Source organism: Ursus maritimus, unplaced genomic scaffold (assembly GCF_017311325.1).
Source record: "Ursus maritimus isolate PB19 unplaced genomic scaffold, ASM1731132v1 scaffold_29, whole genome shotgun sequence".
NCBI lineage: Eukaryota > Metazoa > Chordata > Mammalia > Carnivora > Ursidae > Ursus > Ursus maritimus.
Genome location: NW_024425452.1, coordinates 33,901,255 through 33,927,346, shown reverse-complemented (window position 1 = coordinate 33,927,346; position 26,092 = coordinate 33,901,255). Strand labels below are relative to the sequence as shown.

General features: G+C 41.3%; 1 long non-coding RNA gene across 1 annotated transcript in view; it reads left to right on the top strand.

Moving 5' to 3' along the window:
• Nucleotides 1-4,119: 4,119 nt before the first annotated feature.
• Nucleotides 4,120-26,092, top strand: part of LOC103657439 — a 54,055-nt gene continuing 32,082 nt past the window's right edge. The window contains exons 1-2 of the long non-coding RNA XR_566853.2: nt 4,120-4,260; nt 15,614-15,748. This is a non-coding gene — a long non-coding RNA (uncharacterized LOC103657439). The remainder of the gene's footprint in view (nt 4,261-15,613; nt 15,749-26,092) is intronic.

The window sequence follows — 26,092 nt, the reverse complement described above, 5'->3', positions numbered from 1 at the left end:
AGTCCCAGTCCCTGCAGACAGAGCGCTGGTTTAGGCCGAAGCTGGAGGGGAGGGGCGTGAGCAGGGAGAGGAAGCAGGTGTGAAGCGGCATCACCTGGGTTAGGTTGGGAACACTCGCAGAAGCTTTAACAGTCGCTCTCACAAACCGGGAGCAGACGCAGGGGTGCGTGGGTGCTGCAAGTGTAGCTTGCCTGAGGCCCTGGCCTAGCGTCGATCACTGACCCGAGCGCCAGCGCCGCGTGGAGACAGCATTCAGGTCAGAGGCGTAGCGGATCACCGCGATGAGAAAGTACCAGTAATTAATCAGTGAGGGGAAGCGTGTCAGTGGGCTTTGAGGGACGTATGATTTTCAGAAGGTTACTTAACGTCTCCCAACATTATTTCCTACATTGGTTAAACAGGAATGATAGTTTAGAGTATTTTTGTGACAAACTAATATGCTGTATATAAGCACAATGCCCAGAGCACAGCAGACACCCACAAATGACAGCAGTCACTCCTGCTATCAAACAACAAGAATCAAAACATAGGAAGATATTTAGAAGGGACCTCATGCATCTCTAACGGCCTCATTGTGCTATGCCCCAAAGTGGCTCCCGAAGAAAGCCCTCCGTGCTCCCCAGCACCCATGAGTATGCTCCTTCCAGGGTAAGCGGGGCTGCGCCTGTGATTTCGTGAAGCCTTCTTACGTGAGGACATGAGCTAGGACTACCCAGGTGAGGCCCATGTAATACCGGGATCCTTAATGAAGGAGGTCCATGTGGGCGGCCTCGAGAGCCTGCAGAGGGCAGGCGAACAAATCCTCTCCTCCGATTCCCAGAAGGAATGCAAGCCCGCGGACCCTCCTGACACTGACCTCCAGAACTGTAAGATAATGTGTTATTTTAAATCGCTACATTTTTTTATTTTTACAGCAGCAGTAGATAAAGATAAGAGTCTAGTTTTTACAACTGTCTGCCCTGGATGTTTAGAAAGAAAGAATCGTAGGGAGTGACCTAAAGTGGAAAACAAACTTTGGTTCAGAGACTTAGACATAAGTGAATATTTTCATTTTAAAGAAAAGCATACAGTCATGAAGTTTTTAAACTAAAAATAGAAGATCGTGTTAAAGTGTTTTGGTGGCCGTGGAGCTATACTGCTAGAGAGAGACGAGAACTGCAACAGGGTAGATAAATTTGTTTATTCGACAAACGCATACTAAGTGATTACTATGTTGTGCACCATTTCCAAGTTTCTTTCCTTGTTTAAGAACCTCTTTGATAATCCTCCCAACCTGCCGAGCTGGAGCAGAACACTTGTAAGATACCTCTCAGCTCTAAAGTCTCAGGCTAAACCACAAATGAGAAAACACCTAACTTAGTCTTGAGTGATCCTCAAGGAGCTTAATTGCTGGTCCCCGGGGTAGGAACTTTCCTGCTGTTCGTATCGCCACCACTAGATGGCAGCGCTAGCCTGCTGATGGCAAATCTAAAGTCCTGCATTTAAATTGTTTACATTCACTCAGCTATGATACAGAATTTATTTTAAAAGCATGTAGGATTCAGCAGGGGGACAAAGTCCAACTGGCTAATAATATACTAAATGGTTGTCACATATGGAATTTATCACATTTAGAAAACCCATCTGCAGGCTGCAGAGCGTATCCTGATGAACTGAAGGCTGATGATGCTATCTACAGCCAGACAATTTTCTGGCAGGTGGGTTTTCCAAAAACCATTGTAGTGCCAGCCCACTTCCACTCTGACCTGCAGCACTGCTAAATAGTCCCCGAAAATGTGCTGCAAGTCATCTCAACACAAAGAAAAATCTTCAACTTGCCAACTATTTCACATATGTTTATCAAATACTTTATATAATCCATTACCAAAGGATAAGCTCTCCACTGACTCAATGCTGAAAAGAAATGGCAAGAAAGTTCATTGACAATGTGCCAATTTCTATTCAAAATACCATACCATAGCACTATTTTCAAGTTTACTTTCAGGAATGGAGACAAAGTAATGTCTGCTTTAAAATTTTGGCAGTACTCGAGGGTAGGAAGATGGTAAAGTTACACAGTTGATGATTTTACAGTAACGCACAACTTCTGTTTCTCATCACAATAAAAAATAAAACCCCCTTTGTTTTTTAGCTATTTTTCCAGGACATGGACATTTCAATTGATGTAATGGATATGCTGTGTGTAAATCAACTTTGGGGTGAATGGCACGAAGGGAGCCCACAGGGAACCCTCTGCTAGCTCTCATAGAGGGAGATAGGAAGCACGTAGGGTAGGGCTGCTGACTTAGTCTTTCTCTTGCAAGTTGGCCTTTCAGAGCAAAGGTTGTATGTAAATGTATGAGCTTTGCTGCTCTGCAGGCTTTCAAGTGTTTTAGGATCACAATGTTGTTGGCTAATCCTGCATCAGTTTAACCTATTTGAAGCTTTGGGGGCAGGGGGGGGGAATGGGAGTTAAGCAAAGCTATAAAATAACTTTTATACCACTGATTTGGCTTTGCTGTTTCCCAGCCTCTCATCTCAGATTTCTCATCTGCAGAGTTAACAACCCCAGCTGAGGTGCCTTCGGCCTCCGGAATTCCAAGTCTGATCCTACTGTTAAAATGCAATATGCTGGCCTTGGATATTTGAGCGCTGGGCAGAGAAAGATAAATAACTGACTTGATAGGGAAAATTAACTCACATTAGCAATTGTTTATTTTAACCTATAATGAGCACATCCCGTGTGCCAAGCACTAAGCTAAACAATCTCACACTTAAAAACACGAAGAAGATTCTCCAGAGTGTACAGGTTTCTCAGTTGTCTGCAAGAAAAGTGGTCAGAGTATCCATGCTCAACCTCCTCTCACACTGAAGGGGCTCCTGTAATATCTCCTAGTAAAAATAAAAGTCCATCTACTTGGCCACTACTTTCAAGCCTAAATGTCTTATTTGGCTGGAACTTTAACATTCTCTCTTCTAAATTATAAAACAGATTCTAAGCATAATTCTCCAGGATTATATGACTTTTATAATCCTCATAGAGACAAACGTACTGGGATAAAATGAGAATTTTAGAAGTGAGAAGGATTAATAAAGAGGGGGGGGGATACTCACATAGGACAAGCAGCTTCTTTTCAAATCAGTGACCGTGTGAAAAGGCCAAAGGAAGCCAGTGGGAGTGTTTCTACAACTTTTCAAAAACTGTTTTATTATGGCAAATTTCCCAACTACACAAAAGTAGAGGGAAAAGTAGAAAGAAAGAGGAAAAAAAATATAACTCCGTATGCCCATCACCCAGCTTCAACAATTACCAATATTTTGCCAATCTTGCTTGGGCTATCTAGCCCCCCTTATTTGTATTTTAAAGCAAGTACAAGACTTTTCCATTTCATTTCACCTTCTCATTTAAAAAATGTTTTTCACCACTCCTTTTGCTGACCTGTGCAGCCAAGTTGATGACAAAGTCAGAGAGCGATTCCTGGCTTTCATAGTGACCCTGCCAGAGAGGCTTTCAACCAGAGTAGACTTTCCAAGAATGGTTTTACACCTTTTTCAATGGCATCTGTTAATAATCATAAAAATGAAGAGGGTCTCCTCTCGTACTGCTTAAGTAGAAAGAATTCCATTTAGAGTCCAATGCAAACACTGTTACTGTTAATATTCAACTGTGCGGACGCGGCGCACAGAGTTCCCTATTGGAAGAGTAGTTTCTTTGAGGACTTAAAGTGCTACGTTTGAGCTCTCTCTTTGGAGCCCTTCAGAGAAGCTTTCCTCGGGTGGGTCTGCCTTTCTCAGGGAAACGTCCAGTTCTTGGGTTTTGCCCTGTCGGGGGCTCCGTCCTACTGTGCGAAGTTGTTCGGTGCTCGGGATGCTGCCCAGCTCGAATCAAAGGCCCCCCGAGGCGGTCAGAGCGCGGCCCTGGCGAAGCCGGGGCGCTGCCACGAGCCTGCGACTCCATTCTCGGCACCACCTAGGCAGTCGTGGCGGCGATTCGGTGGAGGAGGCCGGAGCGAGCGCGTGCACACGGCAGAGATGGGAGGGGAAAGGGGGCGATGACGCCGGGCGGACGCAGGGGGGAGGCGAAGGAGGAAAGGAGGTGGGCTCGCGGAGAGGCAGGGAAGGAGGGAGGAGGAGGGAACCCGGACGCCGCGCTGGGCTGAAGGAGGGGGGTTCCTCGGACGTGCGGAGCGGACGGGCCACCACCTTTCCCCCCAGCACCGCCGTCCCCAGAGTGAGAGAACGATGCACTAGGAAAGATTCATGCGTCGATCCACGAGAGAGGTGTGTCCCCGTGATAGTGTGCATCCCTCGCACACTATCTCAAGAAGAGACTTGAAAGTTGGGGAGGAAGGGTGATGGGAGTGTGTGCGAGTTGTTCATTGGTCTCACTACCCCAGCTCTCTGTCTAGACCCCAGCCATGTAGAAGAACCCAGGCTGCTCCCCAACCCCATCCCAAACCGTGTCTGTTGGGGTCTCGCTTCCTGGGTCGTATCCCGCACAGGGCAGACCGGACTGGAGCCAGCGCCCGAAGTGCGGGCTCCCTCCAACTTCAGGCTCCCGCAGGCGCCCACGCCGAGGCTGGGCTGCGGGGTCCCTACGCGCGTCCTGTGCCGCCGCCAGGGGGAGAGCGTCAGTTTCCGTCCGTCCAGAGGCTAGTTGGCTCTATTTTCCAAGAGTTTCCAGACTCTCGCCCACCTCTGTCCTACCAGCGTGCTGACCTCGTCCTTTCTCCCGCTCTCATTCTGCTCCTTAGCACAGGTGGGGGCCGCCTGCAGAGGGAGGCTCGCTGATTCCACATCTACTGAACTGCTACAGGGTGGCCGGGCTGGGGCAAGATGCACCCGGAACAAGGACAAAAACTGGGTCCTGGCCCTCAAAGCAGAGAGATCAAAGAAGTGCACAGTATTTACAACACGAGGTCTTCGCATATTCCATAACACTTGGCTCGTTAGTGGGTTATTGCATTTCTCAAGTTTCTATACATTTTTTTAACAAAATGAGATCAGAATATATATAATTGTTTCCTGATTTTTTCACTTAGCATTTTCGTGTATGTGTATATAATTAAAATCTATTAATACTTTTTATCTGGTATAAAATAGTTCTGAAGCTCTCTGTCTCACTAATTAGGTCATAATTTTCATAGGCATCTTTGAATCCCCACCCTGTGCCATAGAACCTGGCATATAATAGATGTTGAGTATGCAGTCAACTAAAAAAGTTTGCCAGTGAAATTGAGTGAGGGGTAGTCCTAGAAAAAGCCCAGAACTCAGAGCAGGAAGTCCCATCTGGCACTAAATACCTGTGCCCTTGGCCTCAGTTTCTTCAACAGTACATCAAGAAAGTTGAGCTGTGTATGGCGGGGCGGGCGGGGGCGGTTGGCAGTCCGCACTTCTCATTGCCACAGGTGCTCTCATTTTCAGGGCCCCCTTCCTGAACCTTATACCCTGAGCACCCCCGCCCCCCGTTTACTGAGATAGAAGTGACATATAACACTGTGTAGGTTTAAAGCAAACAGTGTGATGATTTTTTACACACATGCCTTGCAAAGTGTTTACCACAACGAGGTTAGTTAACACATCCTTTACCTCACCTCTTTGTCATTTTTAAGTTGTTATGGTGAGAGCATGAAAGCTTTATTCTCACAGCACCGTTCAAAATTACACTATTGTTAACTATTGTCATTGTGCGGTCCACTAGACCCCTGAAACTTAACCATCTTACACCTGAAGGTTTATACCGTTTGACCAGCATCTCCCCATTTCCCCCACCCTCAGCCTTTGGCAACCACTCCATTCTACTCTGCTTCTGTGAACCAGTGTTGTTAGATTCTAGTGCTCTCAAGTCTATCCATGTTGTCTCAAATGGCAAGATTTCTTTTTTACGGCTGAATAATATCCCGTTAAATTTATAAAAATGCATAATTATTTTATTTTGTGTATATTTATATATAGAAAACATTTTCTTTATCCATTCACCTGTCAAAGGACACTTATGTTGCTTCCATGTCTTGGCTGCTATGAATAATGCCGCAGTGAGTATGAGTGTGCAGATCATCTCTTTGAAATAGTGACTTCATCTCCTTCACACATACCCAGAGTGGAATTGCTGGATCCTAGGGTAGCTCTCTTTTTAATTTTCTGAGGAAACTCCATACTGTTTTCTAGAGTGACTGCACCAATTTGTCTTCCTACCATCAGTGAAACCAGGGTTCCCTTTTCTCCCCATCCTCCTCAGCATTTGTTATCCTGTATCTTTTTAGATAACAGCCATTCTAATGGGTGTGAGATGATATTTGTTTCATTGTGGTTTTAATTGCATTCCTCTGATGGTTAGTGATATTGAGTTCATTTTCATGTACAATTTGTATATCTTCTTTGGAATAATGTCCTTTCAAGTCCTCTACCCATTTTTCAATCAGATAATTTGGGGTTTTTTTGCTATTGGATCATATGAGCTCCTTAAATATTTTGGATATTAACCCTTTATCAGATACCTGGTTTGCAAATATTTTCTCCCATTCAATAGGCTGTCTTTGCTTCCTGTTGATGGTTTCCCTTGCTGTACAGAAGCGTTTACTTGAATATTATTCCACTTACTTATTTTTACTTTCATTGCTTGTACTTTTGGTGTCAAATCCGAAAAGCTGTTGCCAAGACCAACGTCAAGTAGCTTTCTCCCTGTGTTTTCTTCTAGGATTTTTATGGTTTCAAAGCCTACTTTTAAGTCCTTACTCCATTTTGTGTTAATTTTTGTGTGTGGTGTAAGATAAGGGTCTAACTTCATTCTTTTGCATGTGGATATCCAGTTTTCCTAACACCGTTGAAGGGACCATCCTTTCTTGAGTATCCTTAGCTTTCTTGTCAAATACTGGTTGACTATGTATTTGTGGGTTTATTTCTGGGCTCTCAATTCTGTTCCTTGATGAATGTGTCTGTTTTTGTGCCAGTACCATCCTGTTTTGATTACTATAGGTTGGTACTATAGTTTGAAATCAGGAATTGTGATATCTCTAGCCTTGTTCTTTCTCCAGATTGCTTTGGCTATTTGGTGTTTTGTGGTTTCATAAGAATTTTATGATTCTTTTTCTATTTCTGTGAAAATGGCACTGAAAACATCATAGGAACTACATTAAATCCAAAGACGCCTTTAGGTACTATGGACATTTTAACAATATTAACTCTTCCTATCCATGAACACAAGATATCTTTCCATTTATTTTTGTCTTCAGTTTCTTTCCACAATGTTTTATAGTTTTTGGTGTATAGATATTTAATTTGATTGGTTACATTTATCCTAAGTATTTTATTGTTTTTGTTATTATAAATGGAATTATTTATTTTGTTTTCAGATACTTTGTCAGTATATAGAAATACAACTGATTTGTGTACATTGATTTTGTTTTGGTTTTTTGTTTGTTTGTTTCAAGTTTTTATTTAAATTCTAGTTAGCATATAGGGTAATATTGGTTTCAGGAGCAGAATTCAGTGATTCATCACTTACATATAACACCCAGTGCTCATCACAAGTGCCCTACTTAATTGCCATCACCCATTTAGGCCATCCCCCACCCAACCTCCCTCCATCAACCTTCAGTTTGTTCTCTATTGTATATTGATTTTGTATCCTGAAACTTTACTGAATTGCTGTATTAGGTCTAATAGTTTTTTTTGGTGGAGTCTTTAGGATTTTCTATATACAAAATTATGTCATTAGCACACAGAGACCCCCTTTCTGATTCAGGTGACTTTTATAATTTTTTTCTTGCCTAATTGCTCAGGCTAAAATGTCCAGTGATATGATGAATAGTGTGGTAAGAGTAGGCACCCTTGTCTTGTTTCTGATCTTAGGGGAAAAGTTTTCAACCTTTTGCCATTGAGTATGATGTTAGCTGTAGGCTTGTCATATATGATCTTTTGTTATATTGAGGTATATTCATTCTATACCCAATTGTTTTTATCATGAAAGAATGTTGAATTTTACCAAATGTTTTTTCTGCATCTACTGAAAAGATCATTTGATTTTTGTCTTTAACTCTATTAATGTGGTATATCATACATTTATTGATATGCATATGTTGAACCATCCTTGCCTTCCCAGGGTAAATCCCACTTGAACATGATGTATGATCCTTTTAATGTGATATTGAGAGGTGTCTGGCTGGTTCAATTCATTGGGTGTCCAACTTTTGATTTCAACTCAGGTCATGGTCGTGGGGTCTTGGGATTGAGCCCCACGTCAGGCTGTACGCTCAGCAAGGAGTCTGCTTGGGATTCTTTCTCTCCCTCTCGCTGGCCCTCCCCCNNTCCCTAAAATGAATGAATAAAATCTTTTTTTAAAAAAAAGTGATGTTGAATTCAGTTTGCTATTTTTTTTTTTTGAGAAGTTTTGCATGTATATTCATTAGAGATCTTCACCTGTAGTTTTCCTGTAGTATCCTGGTCTGACTTTGGTATGGGGTAATGCTAGCCTTGGAAAACGAGTTTGAAAGTATTCCCCCTCTTCAGTTTTTTTGAAGAGTTTGAGAAGAATTGGCATTAATTCTTTTTTACATATTTGGTAAAATTCACCCATGAAGCCATCTGGTCCTAGGCTTTTCTTTGTTGGGAAGATTTTAATTACTGCTTCAATCTCGTTACTAGTTATTGGTTTGTTTGGATTTTCTATTTCTTCTGGATTCAGACTTGGTAGGTTTTGTTTTCTAGGAATTTATTCATTTCTTGGGTTCTCCAGTTTGTTGGCATATAACTGTCATTAGTAGTCTCTTATGATCTTTTGTATTTCTGTGGTATCAGTTATAATATCTCCTTTTTCGTTTCTGGTTTTGAGTTTCTCTCTCTCTCTTTCTTTCTCTCTTTTGGAAAGTCTAGCTAAAGTTTTGTAAATTTTATTTACCAGCTAAGAAAACTCTAAATCTTGTTGACCTTTTCTATTTTTTTTTTGTACTTTATATTCATTTATTTCTACTCTGATCTTTGCTATTTCCTTTTTTTCTACTAACTTTAGGCTTTGCTTCTTGTTTTTACAGTTCCTTGTGGTGTAAAGTTAGGTTGTATGAAATCTTTCTTTTTTTTAATGTAGGCATTTATTGCTATTAACATTCCTCTTAGCACTGCTTTTGCTATATCCCATAGGTTTTGGTACGTTATGTTTCCATTTTCATTTAATATACTTTTTTGTTTCCTTTTTAATTTCATCTGTGACCCATTTGTTGCTCAGGAGTGTGATGTTTAATTTCCACATATTTGTAAATTTTCCAGTTTTTCTCCTGTTACTGATTTTTAGTTTCATACCATTGTGGTCAGAAAACATACTTGATATGGTTTCAATCTTAAATGTGCTGAGACTTGTTTTGTAACTAACATATGATTATCCTAGAGAATGCTCCATGTGCACCTAAGAATGTGTATTCTGCTGCTGTTGAATGGAATGTTTTATATATGGCTGTTAAGTCCATTTGATCTAAAGTGTAGTTCAAGTCCATTTTTCTTTATTGATTTTATGTCTAGATCTGTCAATTGTATTGTTTTCTATTACTTCCTTCAGATCTGTTAGTATTTGCTTAATATAGTTAGGTAATCCTATGTTGGGTGCCTATATATTTATAATTGTTATATCCTCTTGATACATTGACCCCTTTCTCATTACATAATGACCTCCTTTATTTCTCGGTACAGTTTTTGATTTGGAGTCTGTCTGATATAAGTGTAGCTACCTTCTCTCTTTGGTTTCCATTTGCATCGAATATTTTTTTTTCAGTCCCTTCACTTTGTGCCTATGTGTGTCTGAAGCTGAGCAGAGTCTCTTGTAGGCAGTATATAATTGGGTCTTGTTCTTTTATGCATTCAGCCACTATATGTCTTTGGATTGGCACATTTAATCCATTTACATTTAAAGTAATTATTAATGGGTAAAGACTTACTATTGCTATCTTATTCATTGTTTTCTGGCTATTTTGTAGTTTCTTTGTTCTTTTATTCCTCTCTTGCTATCTTCTTTTGCGAACTGATGAATTTTCTGTAGTGGTATACTTTGATTCCCTTCTCCGTATCTTGTATGCATCTACTCTAGGTTTTCATTTGTGGTTACTCTGAGACTTACCTGAAACATCTTATAAACATAACAGTCATTTTTTAAGCTGATAACAACTTAACTTCAATCACATACAAACACTCTACTCTTTTATCACCCCCCCACCACTTTCTAAGTGTTTGATGTGACATTTACATCTCTTTATATTGTGTATCCATTAACGTAGTATGATAGTTTTACAACTTTTGTTGTGTCCTTCAACCCTTATTCTAGAATTAAGTTGTCAACACACCACTGATACTACAGTATTAGAGTGTTCTGAATCTGGCTATATACTTATCTTTTCCAGTGTGTTGCTTATTTTCATATATTTTCATGTTTCTAGTTATTATCCTTTTATTTCAGCATTTGTTATAAGGCAGTGGTAATGAACTCCCTGAACTTTCGTTTGTTTGGGAAACTCTTTATCTTGCCTTCACTTCTGAAGGACAACTTTGCCAAGTAAAGTATTCTTGGTTTTGTGTTTCTTTCTTTGCCAAGTAAAGTATTCTTGGTTGTGTGTTTCTTTCTTTCAGCACTTAGAGTATGAACCCATTTTCTTATGGTCTGCAAGGTCAGTGCTGAAAATCCACTGACGGCTAAGTACAGAGGTGTGTGGCAGCACGAGGTCCAAGGGGGCGTGGCTCGTTGCCTCAGGCCATGGCCTCAGAGTCTACAGCATTGACACCTGCATGGTCCTGGGTTAGCACTGCACAGTGTCTGCTGAAGGTGCAAGAGCTGTTGGAGTCCTCAGCAGCACCTCTAGGTCCGGCAGCTAAGGAGTAGGGCAAGCGCTGGTAGTGGCCAGAGCCAATGGTACGCACATGCTCTGCCATGGGGGACAAGTGCAGCCGCCTGTGTCATGGCAGGGGCTAGTTTCAAAAACACATGTAGTGGTGAGGGCCATGGCAGGCGGCAAGGGCCAAGGCCCACGACTGCTGTACTGGCAGCTGCAGGGGCCCTAGCCATGGGCATGCGCTCCTGTGGCTGCTGTGTCTTGCCATGGGCACACGGCAGTGGAGGCTGGTGATGGGGGCTGGGCTGGGGCGTGCAAATGCACAGCTGGAGGGGCAGCTGCAGGTAAGCGCAGATGTGCAGGCCTGTAAGAGAAAACAGGGCTTGATCGGGGACCACAAACAGCCGCAGGGATCCTGGCTGTTGGCACGCGTTCCCATAGCTGCAATCTTCTCCCTGGACACTGCAGATCGGTGAAGGCCAGTGATGGGCGTCAGGCTAGTAACACGCAAGTGCGCAGCTGGAGCAGCTGGCCTTGACCGCGCACACAGTGGTGGAAGTCAGCCGCTGCGATGTTCTTTCTTTCCCTGCAGGGGGAATGCTTTCCTTTTCTCTTTTCTTTTTTCTTTTTTTTTTTTAAATTTGTTTATTTATTTGAGAGAGAGAGCAAGGGGAAGGGCAGAGGGAGAGAATCCCCAAACAGACTCCCCGCCATGAGATCATGACCTGAGCTGAAACCAAGAGCTGGACACCCAACCAACTGAGCCACCCAGGCACCCCACGGGGAATTCTTTTCTAGCCTGGAAGTTTCTTCTTGGTGTGGAGCAATGCTGGTTTTGGGGATGGGATGATGCAGGCAAAATCAAGCTGTCTTCCTTCCCTTTTTGTGCCGTTTGTTTCAGTGCGTTGCTGAAGTTTCTTTTTTTTTTTTCTTAAAGATTTTATTTATTTATTTGACAGAGATAGAGACAGCCAGCGAGAGAGGGAACACAAGCAGGGGGAGTGGGAGAGGAAGAAGCAGGCTCACAGCAGAGAAGCCTGGTGTGGGGCTCGATCCCATAACGCAGGGATCACGCCCTGAGCCGAAGGCAGATGCTTAACCGCTGTGCCACCCAGGCGCCCCGTTGCTGAAGTTTCTTAACTGGCTTCCAGAGCTCTTCCAGATCTGTTTTGTTCATGGAGAGCTGACTAGTTGTTGATCTTTGTGAGGGAACAGAGGCTGGGGCTCTTACTCTGCCACCTTGGTGACACCACTTTTCAATCTACCCCAAGCCCTATTGTACTTTATTCCTGCATCTATTTGAGGTTGTCTTAGCATCAACTTAAATTTAAAAATCAACTAATTAATTCATTTCTAACATTCCGTGTTCTGACCCAGATGCTTAATAACTCCTGCTTCTCTGGTTCAGGATTCTGGCTTAACAAAGATTCTTTCTCCTGGCTTAATACAATCCCTCAGCTTTTCTGTAGCCTTGTATAAGCAATTTAGCACCCATACCCAATTATATCACAATCAGGCCCCTTCTAACATCTTAAGTTCCCCCTTCTGGTCCTGTTAAGATGATCTTACAATTTTTCACTACTCTACAACCAGTTTTCTACATGAGAATGGACACTTTGTACTGTGTGACTCCTATCATTTTAGTAAAAAATGCATTGTAGGGAATGTTATAAATTATTTTTTAAGATTTTATTTATTTATTTGACAAAGAGAGAGAAAGCCAGCAAGAGAGGAAACACAAGCAGGGGGAGTGGGAGAGGAAGAAGCAGGCTTTCCAGTGGAGCAGGGAGCCCGATGTGGGGCTCGAACCCAGGACCCTGGGATCACGCCCTGAGCCGAAGGCAGATGCTTAACGACTGAGCCACCCAGGCGCCCCAGGAATGTTATCAATTTTTTAAAAAACACACAAGCATTGAGGTTGCTAGCCCCCCCCCAACACTCCTAGACTTGATGTTTCAATATCCTGACAATCATGACCAACGATTTTATGAAATTACTTTTAATACAACCCAACCTCTCTATTAATGCACCAATAGAATTCATAACTACCCATTCTTTGTGGGCCCTAGCCTAATGGGGACTTTGGTATAAACACTCCAGAAATGAATCAAAATGCTTGGACACATCTCGTTCCATTTTAGGGCATTGGGGATACTCTGATCTAGGAGAAGTGGTGATCCCTGTCATTGCTGGCCATGATTAAAGCTACACCACTTAGCTTTTTTTTCCCTAGACTTGATTTCCCAAGAGACTCCGACCAAAATAGAACAGCTCCCTTATCCAAAGCTAAATCTTATTTGTTATGGAAATGTACTTGGAAAGTTTTAGCAATGGAAAGACAGGAAGAGGAGACGCTTCATGGTCTATGGTCAAGGTCTAAGTGATGACTCAACCTTATAGAAGGGACATGACGTGCTGTGGCTGGAAGCTTTTCTGTTAACTTTTAATCCCCAAGTTTGATCAAAACCCTTTACCCATTAGGGAGTATGGATCTGCATGTTTAAAAACCCGGGGACTTTTGGTTAAGACAGTCTGAGTACATTAAGCAAATGTAATGGTAAGACAAAGTACAAGATAAGATGGCATTTGTCCTCAGAGTAGATGTACTCTGACAGGAGCTACCCACAATCTGCTCATGTGAGGAGTGGTTGCTGGCTTTCCACACACCAGCAGAACCACTGACTCTCACCATCCTTCTGTGTGACCTGAGGAGAGGCAATGAATGATGTGTTCCCAAATGAAGTCTGAAAATTGGGTCCTTCACTGAAGCCATGGTGTCGCCCTTCTTCCATTTGGGGCCGGCTCTCTCAGATAGGCAGGGTCGCTCTCTTCCTCCTTTGGGCCAGCCCTGGATCTGGGTACTTGCCACACCTTTTTGAAATTATTTGTTCCCATGCCTGCCTCCCAAACTGGGTTATAAGAGCCTGAAGGGCAGCAAAACTTTTGTATCTCTGGCACTAAGTGCAGTATCTGGAATTTAGATGTTTAATGAACTGAGAAAATGCAAAAGTCTCCAAGAATGGACTGGAATTAAGGATTCTCTGCCACTCTCATCTGTAGTTTAGAGAGTAGAGAAGATTATCAGAAGAAACTGGATTTCCCACAGAAGTCACTGAGACTTAACCTAGAACCAACACAAATAAGTGTGAATAAAAAACCTGAAGAGGACATGAACTCCAGGCAACATAGCTAGGATGCAAACGTTGGGCCCCAACCAGAAAGTCTCTCAGAAACAGGATTTCACAGGGCATTGTTGGAACTTAGAGACTCTTGTAAAGCTGAATTCATAGGAATGTAAATTGAGGCTAATGGGGCACAGCATTTATGCTTCAAGCTTGGAAGCTCATGGTAGGATTCTTCTATTACATGTGTTTTTATTCTGGAAATAGTGATAAATAACTAATGGACATGAGCAAGCTTTCAGTAAAGATCTTTATCAGGGTCAAAATGGTCCTGCACAAACCACACTCTTCATTGTGTATCCAATCAGGAAAAGTAAGGTTCCTCCTCCTTCTACATGGCCCCTGGATATGGCACTGAATCTATACTGGGCTCGTAACAACAATGCACTCGATGGAAATGTAGTTGACGTTGGAAGACTAAGGTTTGAAACTGAACACTACCACTTACTCGCTGTATGATTTGAGGCAAGCCACTTAACCTCTCAGAGCCCGTGTTCCCTATTTGAAAAGTTGGCATGATAAAACTTGCCTGGTTATGAGGCATAAATGCGAGAAGGTATGTGAATGTCTTTAACTGTGGCCTGGCACATGGTGGGCGTGCAATAAATAGAGCTAGAAATCCAGCTCCGTAGATCCAGAGAAGTGGTCCCTGGCGTAGAGTTGTATGGGTGACATCTGGCAGAGGTCACTACTCCACTCCCAGGGGCCAGCAGAAGCAGATTTCTGTGCCTGCACACGACTCCCAGGACAGGTAATAGACCAGGGGCCTCTAGCGCCAGCTCTTCTCCCTGTTGCGCTTGCCCTTCTGTCCTCATGCCCCAACACTCTGCCTAGATCCAAGGGCAAGTCCTCAATTAGAGCAAACAGCCCTCGTTAAGTTGGACTTACCTCCCAGAGGACGAACAAACAAGGAGCGACCACCAGAGGTCAGCGCTAAGGGGCACGAGGAGCCAGGCAGCGGGAGATGGGACTAAGGACCAGACCACAGAGCCACATTTGATTCTCAGGGGCAGTGTTTCCAACTGCAGATGTTTTGGTGTAGCTAGTAAATTGGAAGGTTACCATGAAAACCCTAATGTCTAGTTTTTGTGTTTGAAAAATTAGATCAGGCAAGTCTGGTCCACATTCGCTCCTGGTGATAACTGAAGCTAAGTAGGAGCTAACATTCAGGTCCTCAAGTTTGACGATTGTCTCCATGCCTTACTTTCTGTCCTGTATCCAGCCTAAGCATTGGTTTCCATTTGTCATCTCAAATGCATTACCATTTCTTTTAGCCAACTGGACTATTTACATGGTAGGCAGCTTCCTAAAAAGGTCAGGTCAGTTTGCATATTAAAAAGATACTCCTCGAAGCAGAAGCATTTGTTGTTAGGGGAGAGAAATGAAGTGAAAGAGAACGTGAAGTAGAAAGAAGAGCGAAGAGGTGTTAAATAGTTCAAGCTAAACATGACAGAGGTTCCAGCTAGGCAGGAGCCCTGGAGCCCTGGAGACGGGGAGAGGACCGAGTCCAGAGATGTGTTGGGGATAAAATTCAGTGAGTCCGTGACTGAACATGGACAGGAAATGGAGGGAAAGGATGATTTTAGAGTTCACAGTACGTCAAGGCTATGTACAAGGATATTTATTGCAATGTTTTTTATTTAGTAGCAGAAAAAGAGGAAACAAAGTGAATGCCCATCAAAGCAAAATGGTACCGTGGTGTACCTGTACTCTGGGATGTCATGCCACGAGGGGCAAGTCTGATCCAAACCAGCTGCCTTGGAGGGAGTTCCTCAAAACGTAAGTGAAATACACTGAAGAACTTACACCAATGATCCCATTAATATAAAAGCAACAATCAGAAAACCTAAATGTGTATGTATATGAAGATATGTATCCTTCTGTAGACACGTACGTGTGTGTAGGATTATGTGAACAAAGTAGAGGCAGGAAGATAAAAGCAAAAAAAACCTATATTATCAAATGTCTTTGAACTGTTATAGAATGCATATGAGAACCATTTTTGTCCAATTGCAAAGGTGTGTGTAACTGCACAAAAGCTGCGTGAAACGGTTGTGTGGAGTTTGAGGGACTCCAAGTGATTTTAACTTTCTGGTATTGTTATAGATTATTTATAAAATTGGTATAAAAATCTATGAACATAAAGCTGCTTAAAAACAAACTTTATTAATTTTTTTACAAATCCACAATAGACCTATTTTCGTCATAGACATGCACAAATCAAGGTACAGTTTCCAGTCATTCAACATTCCTCTCATATTAGGTGTAAATCCCACCACGGCTGTTTACCAGCTAGACGAACTCAGGCAGTTTATGTAATCACTCAGCCTGATTTGTCTTATGGGAGAAATGGGAATGACTATCCCAATCCTGAAGGGCTGTTTATAGGATCAAATAAAAGAATATGCAGGAGTGCCTGGCCCATGTTGGCTCTGCCCAGACGGTAGCCACTCTTCTCAGTGCTCTTAGGAAACACTCTCTACCCAGCTCATAAGGGTAACAGGACTCCTTCAGGCATGGCCTCGAGTTCCTCCCTAACCTCCACTGATACTTTTCTGTCCATTTCCAGGGGTGATGGTTCCTCCCCTTTTCTCTAGACTTTAGTCAGTGACTTGAAGCCTAGGAAGGAATTCTGGGCCGCGGGCCCGTGAGCACGCATCAAGGCTCACAAGTAGTTTCTTCCTTGTCCTATTTTTTAAAAAAATATTTTATTTATTTATTTGACAGAGAGAGAGACGGCAAGAGAGGGAACACAAGCAGGGGGAGCGGGAGAGGGAGAAGCAGGCTTTCCGCTGATTAGGGAGCCCGGTACGGGGCTCGATCCCAGGACCCTGGAATCATGACCTGAGCTGAAGGCAGATGCTTAACGACTGAGCCACCCAGGCGCCCCTTCCTTGTCCTATTTTTGATTGATCTCACTTCTAGTTTAAAACTCACCATTAAATTCAAAGTAATTTTCAAAACTCCTGTCTACATTTAATGAGTAAAAGCCTGTGCTTGCAGGTTTTGCAAGTTTTATTTTTGCGAGTTTTGCCACAATATTAAGAAAAAGACTAAAAATAAATGTGGGCCTTCGGTGCAACAGCATTACTAAGTGCTCAAGAACTAACTAATGGGTTTCCAGAGCTGCCCTCCCTCCCAGCCCCAGCCAAACAGAATAGAAATAGTTTGAACTTTTGATGCAACTATGGTCAAATCACTTTGGAAGAATTAAAATCGCCTTATATTTGCGTATTTGTTCAGTGTCTACTCTTGGAGAAACCAGAGGTACTGAGATATTCCAGGTAACGCTGCACGGTGTTGGCTCTGATGTTGCCTGAGAATTTCAGGGTTTTTTAAGCAAAGAAGTTACACATAAAGCTGGATAAAGCCTAACCATTCAATTTGCTGGGGTCTCTGCTTTATTTCTAAAATATATCCTTGATATAGGAAAAATATATAAACAAGTTTATAAATGTAAATCCAAGCCAACTGAAAGTTTCCCTCAAAGTTTGCTTCTGTAGCATAGAATATATTAGAATGAGTCTGTCCTGGTCCAGAGTTTTTCAGAAGGAACAAGAGAGCCCTTTATATAACCAAGAGTTTGGACTTTTGGTATTTCTTTCTTTTTTTTTTTTTTTAAGATTTTATATATTTGACAGAGATAGAGACAGCCAGCGAGAGAGGGAACACAAGCAGGGGGAGTGGGAGAGGAAGAAGCAGGCTCATAGCGGAAGAGCCTGATGTGGGGCTCGATCCCATAACGCCGGGATCACGCCCTGAGCTGAAGGCAGACGCTCAACTGCTGTGCCACCCAGGCGCCCCAAGGACTTTTGGTATTTCTTGAAGTTGTTGATTTCTTTTGTATTTTATTTGTGAGAGAATTCTATTTCTGAATGGAGTTTCCTTCTTTTTGTCTCTAAACTATACTTTAGTCTTCTTTACATCAGAATATTTTAAATATTTTAGAAAAACAAACCTTTAGTTGTGGCCACTTATGGATAAAAATTCTATTCCATTTGGTTTACCATGATTAATATAAAGACAGAAACCAACATTTACTGTTTTTATAATGCCTTAGACATTGTTCTAAACCAGGATTTCTCAACCTTGGCACTGTGGCATTTTGGACTGGATAATTCTTTGTCGCTGGGGGGTGAGGGTGCTGTCTTGTACACTGAATAAGATTTAGTAGCATCATCCCTGGCCTCTACCCAGTAGATGCCAGTAACACACATTCTTCCTCCCCCCCCCCCCCCCCACCAGTTGTGATAACCAAAAACGTCTCCAGTTATTGCCAGATGTCCTTTGAGGGGCAAGATGACCCCCAGTTAAACAACCACCCCTTTTCCAGACGCTTTGACACAAACAATTTTATTTACTCTTTAGAGCAGAGACTGAGAATTCACGTAATTTTCCAAAGGTCACATAGTGGGTTAGTGAGTGGGTTTCTAGGACTCAAATTTCAGTTGGTATGATTCCACGGCACTTCTTCTTTTAGAGATCATGCTGAAGGGAAAAAAAAGGGAAAAACCTGACTTAGGTTCAACATTTCTTAAAACATAAAGGTTATTCTGAGGTCTGTTCCTAATATTTTCTACATCTCCAAATCCCATCCTTGTCCCCAGGGTGTGCTTTGAGTTGCCAGCCCCAATCTTCCTTCCAACAAATCCCTCATTCTTCTCTGAGAGATCTAAGTTCTTTGACATGAGGGGTTGTTGTGTGTGTGTGTTTTTTTTCCCCAGCTTTTTCCTCTTCACCTCAAAATTCTTTTGTGATGGTTAATTTTATATGTCAACTTGACTAGGCTGTGCTACCCAGATATTTGGTCAAACATTCTAGATATTTCTATGAAAGTATTTTTTAGATGAAATTAACACTCAAGGCAATAGAGTTTCAGTAAAGCAGATTGCCCTCCATGATGTGGGTGGGTCTCTGGAAGAAGAGGGGGTTCTGCCAGCAGATCACATTAGGGCTCGAAATGCAATTCTTGTCTGGGTCTCCAGCCTGTCAGCCTACCCTGAAGATTTTGGGTTTGCCAAGCCTCCACAATCCCATAAACCCATTCCTTAAGGTAAATCGTCATCTCTATATGTACATCCTATTGGTTCTGTTTCTCTGGAGAACCCTGATACATGCCCCTCTCTGAAGAGCCCTTCCCCTGAAGCTGTTTTGCATTGAAGCCCAAACACCCTTCACAAAGTCAGCATTACAAGCCTCTCTCCCACGCCTGCTGGTGGTGTTCTTACCATACGATGTTTGAAATGTTGGGATTTCTGTACTGTGAAATAAGGACCTTCTGTATTTCATTGTTACATTTCCAAAATATGTCTAGCACAATAACTTGAATATTGTGGATAATTAAGCTTATTCATTTGAAATGTCAAAAGTTTTCTCTAAGGTTGAAAACATCTGAAAACAGTGCAACAATAAACATTGCCTTTTGATATTACTGGACTTAGATGTTTGAATTTGAGCTCTGTTTATTGAAAACATCCTTTTGGGGAGGTGCCTGGCTGGCTCATTTGGAAGAACATGTGACTCTTGATCTCGGGGTCCTGAGTTTGAGCCCCACAATGGGTGTAAAGATTACTTAAATTAAAAAAAAAACTTATAAAAATAATAATAAAAAAAAACCATACACACAAACAAGAGGTGCCTGGGTGGCTCAGTTGGTTAAGCATCTGCCTTCAGCTTGGTCATGATCTCAGGGTCCTGGGATCGAGCGCTGCGTTGGACTCCCTGCTCAGCAGGAAGCCTGCTTCTCCCTCTCCCACTCCCCCAGCTTGTGTTCCTTCTCTTGCTGTCTCTCTCTCTCTGTCAAATAAATAAATAAATAAATCCTTTAAACACACACACACACAAAATCTCCTTTTTGGGTAATTTAGTCCTCTTTTCTCTTAAAAAAAAAAAAAGTTTTTCAGAATTGCAATAAAAGAGCAACCCAAATGCAGAAAATGGTAGTTCTGTTTATGGAACTCCAAGATAAGAGAAATCATTCCCCAAATCCAAGTGGTGATGAATAGATGTGTGGTGAGTGGCTAGCAGACCCTTTTATACTTTACTACAAGTTTAACTCCTTCACTCCTGCCCATAATACCTAGTATGTCCTTATAAAATTTAGGACATTAGGGAAAAAATGAATTATGTGTTAGGTTTTTTTTTTTAAGTCAATAAGGGGAGAAAAAACACCAGGGTGCAAGAGAAAGAATACTTCTGTTGTTGGTGATAAAGTTATGTTGGATAGAATTTTGACCTTTAGGCTAAAAACTGAGATTGAGTTTTAAAGTAGAAACATTTTTACAGAATTAAAAGGAACTTTTAAAAACTCAGTGGAGGGTTGCCTGGGTGACTCAGTCAGTTAAGCATCTGACTCTTGATTTCAGCTCAGATCATGATCTCAGGGTCATGAGATCAAGCCCTGAGTAAGGCTTTTCACTCAGCACAGAGTCTGCTTGAGATTCTTTCCCTCTGCCCTTTCCCCTGCTTTCTCTCTCTCTCTCTCTCTCTCACACACACACACACAAAATAAATAAATCTTAAACAAAACAAAACAACTCAGTGGAGATTTGCCACTGATGCTTTAAAAAAGTTTTTTGCAACATTCAGAATGCCCTAAATTAAAGAGAAAAAGAAATTCCTCACAGTGACACAGACACCACAAATCACATCGTTTTCATTTTTGTATTTACAAATCACATCATTTTCATTTTTGTATTTATCTCTGGGTCTGTATTCATTGTCTATACAGATTTATAATTTTTTCTAACATTTTCTTATAAAATCTATCTCTATCCATCTTTTTTACAATCTTTTTTTTAAAATACATTTCAAAGTAAGTTTCAGACTTCAGTATATTTCACCAAGAATAAATGGGATTTACTCCAGGTATGCAAGGCTGGTTCAACATTTAAAAACCAGCTAATGTAATCTATCACATCAACAGTTAAAAAGGAAAAGTCATATGATCATATGAGTAAATTACAAAAAAGCATTTGACAAATTCAACACCCACTCACAATAAAAACTCCCAACAAACTAAGGATATAGAGGAACTTCCTTAACTTGATAAAGAACATCTACAAAAAATGCGTTGCTAAGATCATACTTAATAGTGAGAAACTAGATGCTTTTCCCCCTAAAATCAGGAATAAGACAAGGATATCCCCTCTCTCTCTCTTATTCAACATCATATTGGAAGTTCCAGCTAATGCAAAAAGGCAAGAAAAGAGAAAATAAACAGATTAGAAAGCAAGAAATCAAACAGTCTTTGTTCACAGGTGGCATGAATGTCTATGTAGAAAATACCAAAGAATGGATTGAAAAAAAACCTAAAAACTGCTGGAACCAATAAGCAATTACAGCAAGATTGCAGGATACAAGATCAATAGTCCAAAGTCAATTATTTTCCTATATGCCAGCAATAAACTATTGGAATCTCAAGTTTAAAAAAAATACTGTCTACATGAACACTAAAAAATTCTTGAAATAAATACTTAAGTATAAATCTAACAATATGTGTAAGGTCTATATGAGAAAAACTATGAAATTCAGGTGAAAGTAATCAAAGAATATTCAAGTAAATGGAGAGATATCTTTTTAAAGATTTTTTGCACTTTTAAGGAATCTTTACACCCAATGTGGGGCTCGAAATTACAAAACCTAAGATCAAGAGTCGCATGTTCTACCAACTGAGCCAGCCAGGCACTCCATGATAGCTTATGTTCATGGGTAAGAAGACTCGATATTGTCAATATATCAGTTCTTCCCACTTAATTTATAGATTCCACACATTCTCAAAATCTGAGAAAATTATTTTGGTGTCTATGAACAAACTAATTCAAAAATTTATGTAGAAAGGCAAAAGACCCATAATGGCCAACACATCACTGGCAGGGAACAAAGAGGAATGATACTACCTGACTTCAAAACTTAGTATAAAACTATAGTGATTTACACAGTTAGATATTGGTGAAATAACAGACAAATAGACCAATAGAATGAACAGAGTAGATAGTCTAGAAATAGTCCCACACAAAATAGTCAACGGATATTTGACGAAAGAAAAAAGTAATTGAGGGGAGAAAGGGATCATCTTTTCAGTAAGTGATGCTGTAGCTACTGGATATCCACATGAAAAAAAACATCTAGACTCAGACATTATACCCTTCACGAAAATTAACTCCAAATAGATTACAGATATAAAATGCACCATAAAACTGCTGTACGATAAATAGGAAAAAATCTAGGTGACTTTGGGTTTGGTGATTACTTTTGTTAGATACAACACCAAAAGTACGATCAATGAAAGAAAAAATTGGCAAGTTGTATTCCATTAAAATTTTAAACTTCTGCTCTGTAAAGGATACATTCAATAAGGAAACAACCAATTAAAACATGGGCAAACAACTTGGATAGACACCTCACCAAAGAATATATACAGATGCCAAAACATATGAAAAGATGCTTAACATCTGAAGTCATTAGAGAATTACTAATTTAAATAACCATTACATACCTACTAGAATGTCAAAAACCCAAACCACTGACAACATCAAATGCTGATTTGGGTGTGGAGCAACAGGAACTCTGTCATTGCTGGTGGGACTGCAAAATGTTACCACTCCTTTGCGGGACAGTTTGGCACTTTCTTACAAAGATAAACATAGTCTCCATAAAGTCTGGTAATTGTGCTCCTAGGTGTTTGCCTAAATGAGCTGAAAACATATGTCCATACAAAAACCTGCACATGAATATTTGTAGCAGCTTTATTTGTAATTGCCCAAAACTGGTGCAACCAAGATGTCCTTCAGTAGGTGAATGGATAAGCAAATGGTTGTACATCCAAATAATGCAATATTATTCTGCAATAAAATTAACTATTAAACCAGGAAAAGACATGGAAAAACCTTAAGTGCATATGGCTAAGTGAAAGACACCAGTTTGAAAAGGCCACGTATGGTATGTTGTGGACTGAATTGTGTCCCCCCAAATCCATAATTTAAAGGTCTAACCCCCAATGTGGCTGTATTTGGACATCAGCCATTTGGGGAGGTAATTAAGATTAAACAAGGTCATAAGGATGGGGCCCTTATTCGCTAGGACTCATGCTCTTAGAGGAAGAGATACCAGTGCTCTCTCTTTCTCTGTGTGAACACAGAGAAGCCATGTGAGGGCAGTCTAGAAGACAGCTGTCTAGACGCTAGGAACAGAGGTCGCTTCAGATATTAATGCTGATGGCATCTTGATATTGGACTTCTGGCCTCCATAACTCTGAAAAAAATGTTTTGTTGCTTGAGCCACCCATTCTGTGGTATCTCCTAATGGCAGCCTGAGCAAACAGATGCATGGTGTGGTTCCAACTATCTGATATCTGGAAAAGGAAGAACTATAGAGTCAGTAAAAAGATCGGTGGTTGCCAGAGGTTCAGGGGAAGGGAGGCAGGTTTGACTAGGTAGAGCACTGGGCGTTTTCAGGGCTGTGAAACTATTCTGTAGGACACTGTAATGGTGGATGCAGGGCATTACCCATTTGTCAAAAACCATAGAATATACAATAAAATGTGGGCCCTAATGTAAACTGTGGACTTTAATAAATAATAATGTATCAATATTGGCTCATCAATTGTAACAAATTTACCACACTGATGCAGATGTTACTAATAGGGGAAACTAGGGCCCCTGGATGGCTCAGTCGATTAAGCATCTCCCTTCAGCTCAGGATCAAGATTGGGATCGGCTTGGGACCAAGCCCCTGCTCAGTAGGGAGCCTGCTTCTCCCTCTCCACGCATACTTGCCCTCTCTCTCTCTCTACTCAAATAAATAAATAAAATCTCAAATAATAATAATAATAGGGGAAACTATGTGCATCAGTACTTTTTCTACAATTTTTCTGTGAGCCTGTTCTAAAACATAAAATCTATTAGAATTTTTCTGAAGTTAATATTCTTTTTTTTTTTTTTTTAGGATTTAACAAAATTTTATAGTTTTACCAAAAATACCACCAACTGTAAAGCTTAAAGTCAATATTCTTATCATAGATAAAAAACATGTTTTTTCCTGCCAATACCTACAATCTCCAGTTGTCTATCACATTCTTGAAAATGTTGTTGCAGTTTGCTATTGACATTTTAAAATTAAGAGGTTTTGGTGCTGTCGTCGTTTCATTTTACAAAAGACTTGTCATAAATCGCCTGGAAGTGCAGCATGATTGTGACCTAATGATGATGGCAGGGTGGTTCACTTTTTAAAGAAAAGTAATATTCATCTGGAGCATCCGTAACTGCTGCAGATGTTGCTATTTTCACGTTTGCTCTTAGTCTACCAAGTGGTGGGGTCGAAGATGGGGAGGGATGTCAGGTTGTACAGGTTGGCTTCTCAGGTAGCTGTACTTCACTAAGATGGGGCACTCTTCCCGCCAACTAGGACCTTGCTTGAGGTGATGGTGGTTGCCAGGGAAGACAGGTCCCTTTCTTCAGGGACATTAAGGAAGGAATCAGAATCTGTCCACACTGACTGCAAAAACCTAAACTTGCATTATCCTTCTACCTAAATTCCCAGGAGCGCTCACCTTGTACTGCCCCTCCCCCTTATTCTTCTCCCTCTACTTTTATCAACTGCTCCTACGCTCCAGTGTTCAGTACCAGCACCGGTCTCTCAGCTTCCTTTTCTCCCCCCTACCCCAGCCCATTAGATTCTGTATCATATTCTCCAACGTATCTTCCAGTTTATTTTGTAACCTTCCTTGTTAAACCCATCTATTGATGTTTTGGTTTCCCCAAAACTTTTTTTTTTTTTAATTTTTTATTATTTTATGTTAGTCACCATACAGTACATCCTTAGTTTTTGATGTAGTGTTCCATGATTCATTGTTTGCGTATAACACCCAGTGTTCCATGCAATACATGCTCTCCTTATTACCCATCACTGGCCTATCCCAATCCCCCACCCCCCTCCCCTCTGAAGCCCTCAGTTTGTTTCCCAGAGTCCATAGTCTCTCCTGGTTCATTCCCCCTTCTGTTTACCCCCCCTTCATTCTTCCCTTCCTTCTCCTACCGATCTACCTGCTATTTCTTATGTTCCATAAATGAGTGAAACCAAATGATAATTGTCTTTCTCTGCTTGACTTATTTCACTTAGCATAATCTCCTCCAGTCCTGTCCACGTTGCATATGTCCAACATATGCAAATGTTGGGTAATCGTTCTTTCTGATGGCTGAGTAATATTCCATTGTATATATGGACCACATCTTCTTAATCCATTCATCTGTTGAAGGGCGTCTTGGCTCCTTCCACAATTTAGCTATTGTGGACAATGCTGCTATGAACATTGGGGTGCATATGGCCCTTCTCTTCACTACAATTATCATATGGTTTCACTTTTTCCAAAGTGGCTGTACCAACTTGCATTCCCACCAACAGTGTAGGAGGGATCCCCTTTCTCCACATCATCTCCAACATTTATTGTTTCTTGTCTTGTCAATTTTTGCCATTCTAACTGGTGTAAGGTGGTATCTCAATGTGGTTTTGATTTGAATTTGCCTGATGGCTAATGATTTTGAATATTTTTTCATGTGTCTGTTAGCCATTTGTATGTCTTCATTGGAAAAGTGTCTGTTCATATTTTGGAGAATTTCAAAATTCTTCAAACATATAGAAAAATAGCAGAATAGAAGGAATGCCCACATCCCCATCACTCACTTCAACTATTACTTTTTTTCATCTATACTCCCACATATTTCTCCCCGTCCAAGACTTTGTGAAGTGAATCTGATAATCTTACAAGACTTCTTTTGCACATGTGGCTATCTCTCCTCCACAGTCATTCCCTGGCCCCTGCTTGTTTGTTCAACCTCAAGGAGATTCTGTAAGAGCCTTAGGGTATAATAGGAAAAGGACAGGAAAGTATAAAATGCCCAGGCTGAGAGCAGCTGATGTTAGAGGTCTCCAAGGCTTTCCTGAGAGTCACGTGACACCGCAATCAGCTTGGGAATGCCGTGCGGTAGTGGCATCTGCCATATTGCCAGCTGTCTTAGTCTGCTCCCGTGGCCACTCCTCTGGATCCAGGGCTTATGGCTTAAGAAGGTGGGAGTTCTGAACCTCTTTATTGTACTTGTACTGAACCACTTTCAAGACAGACCTCAA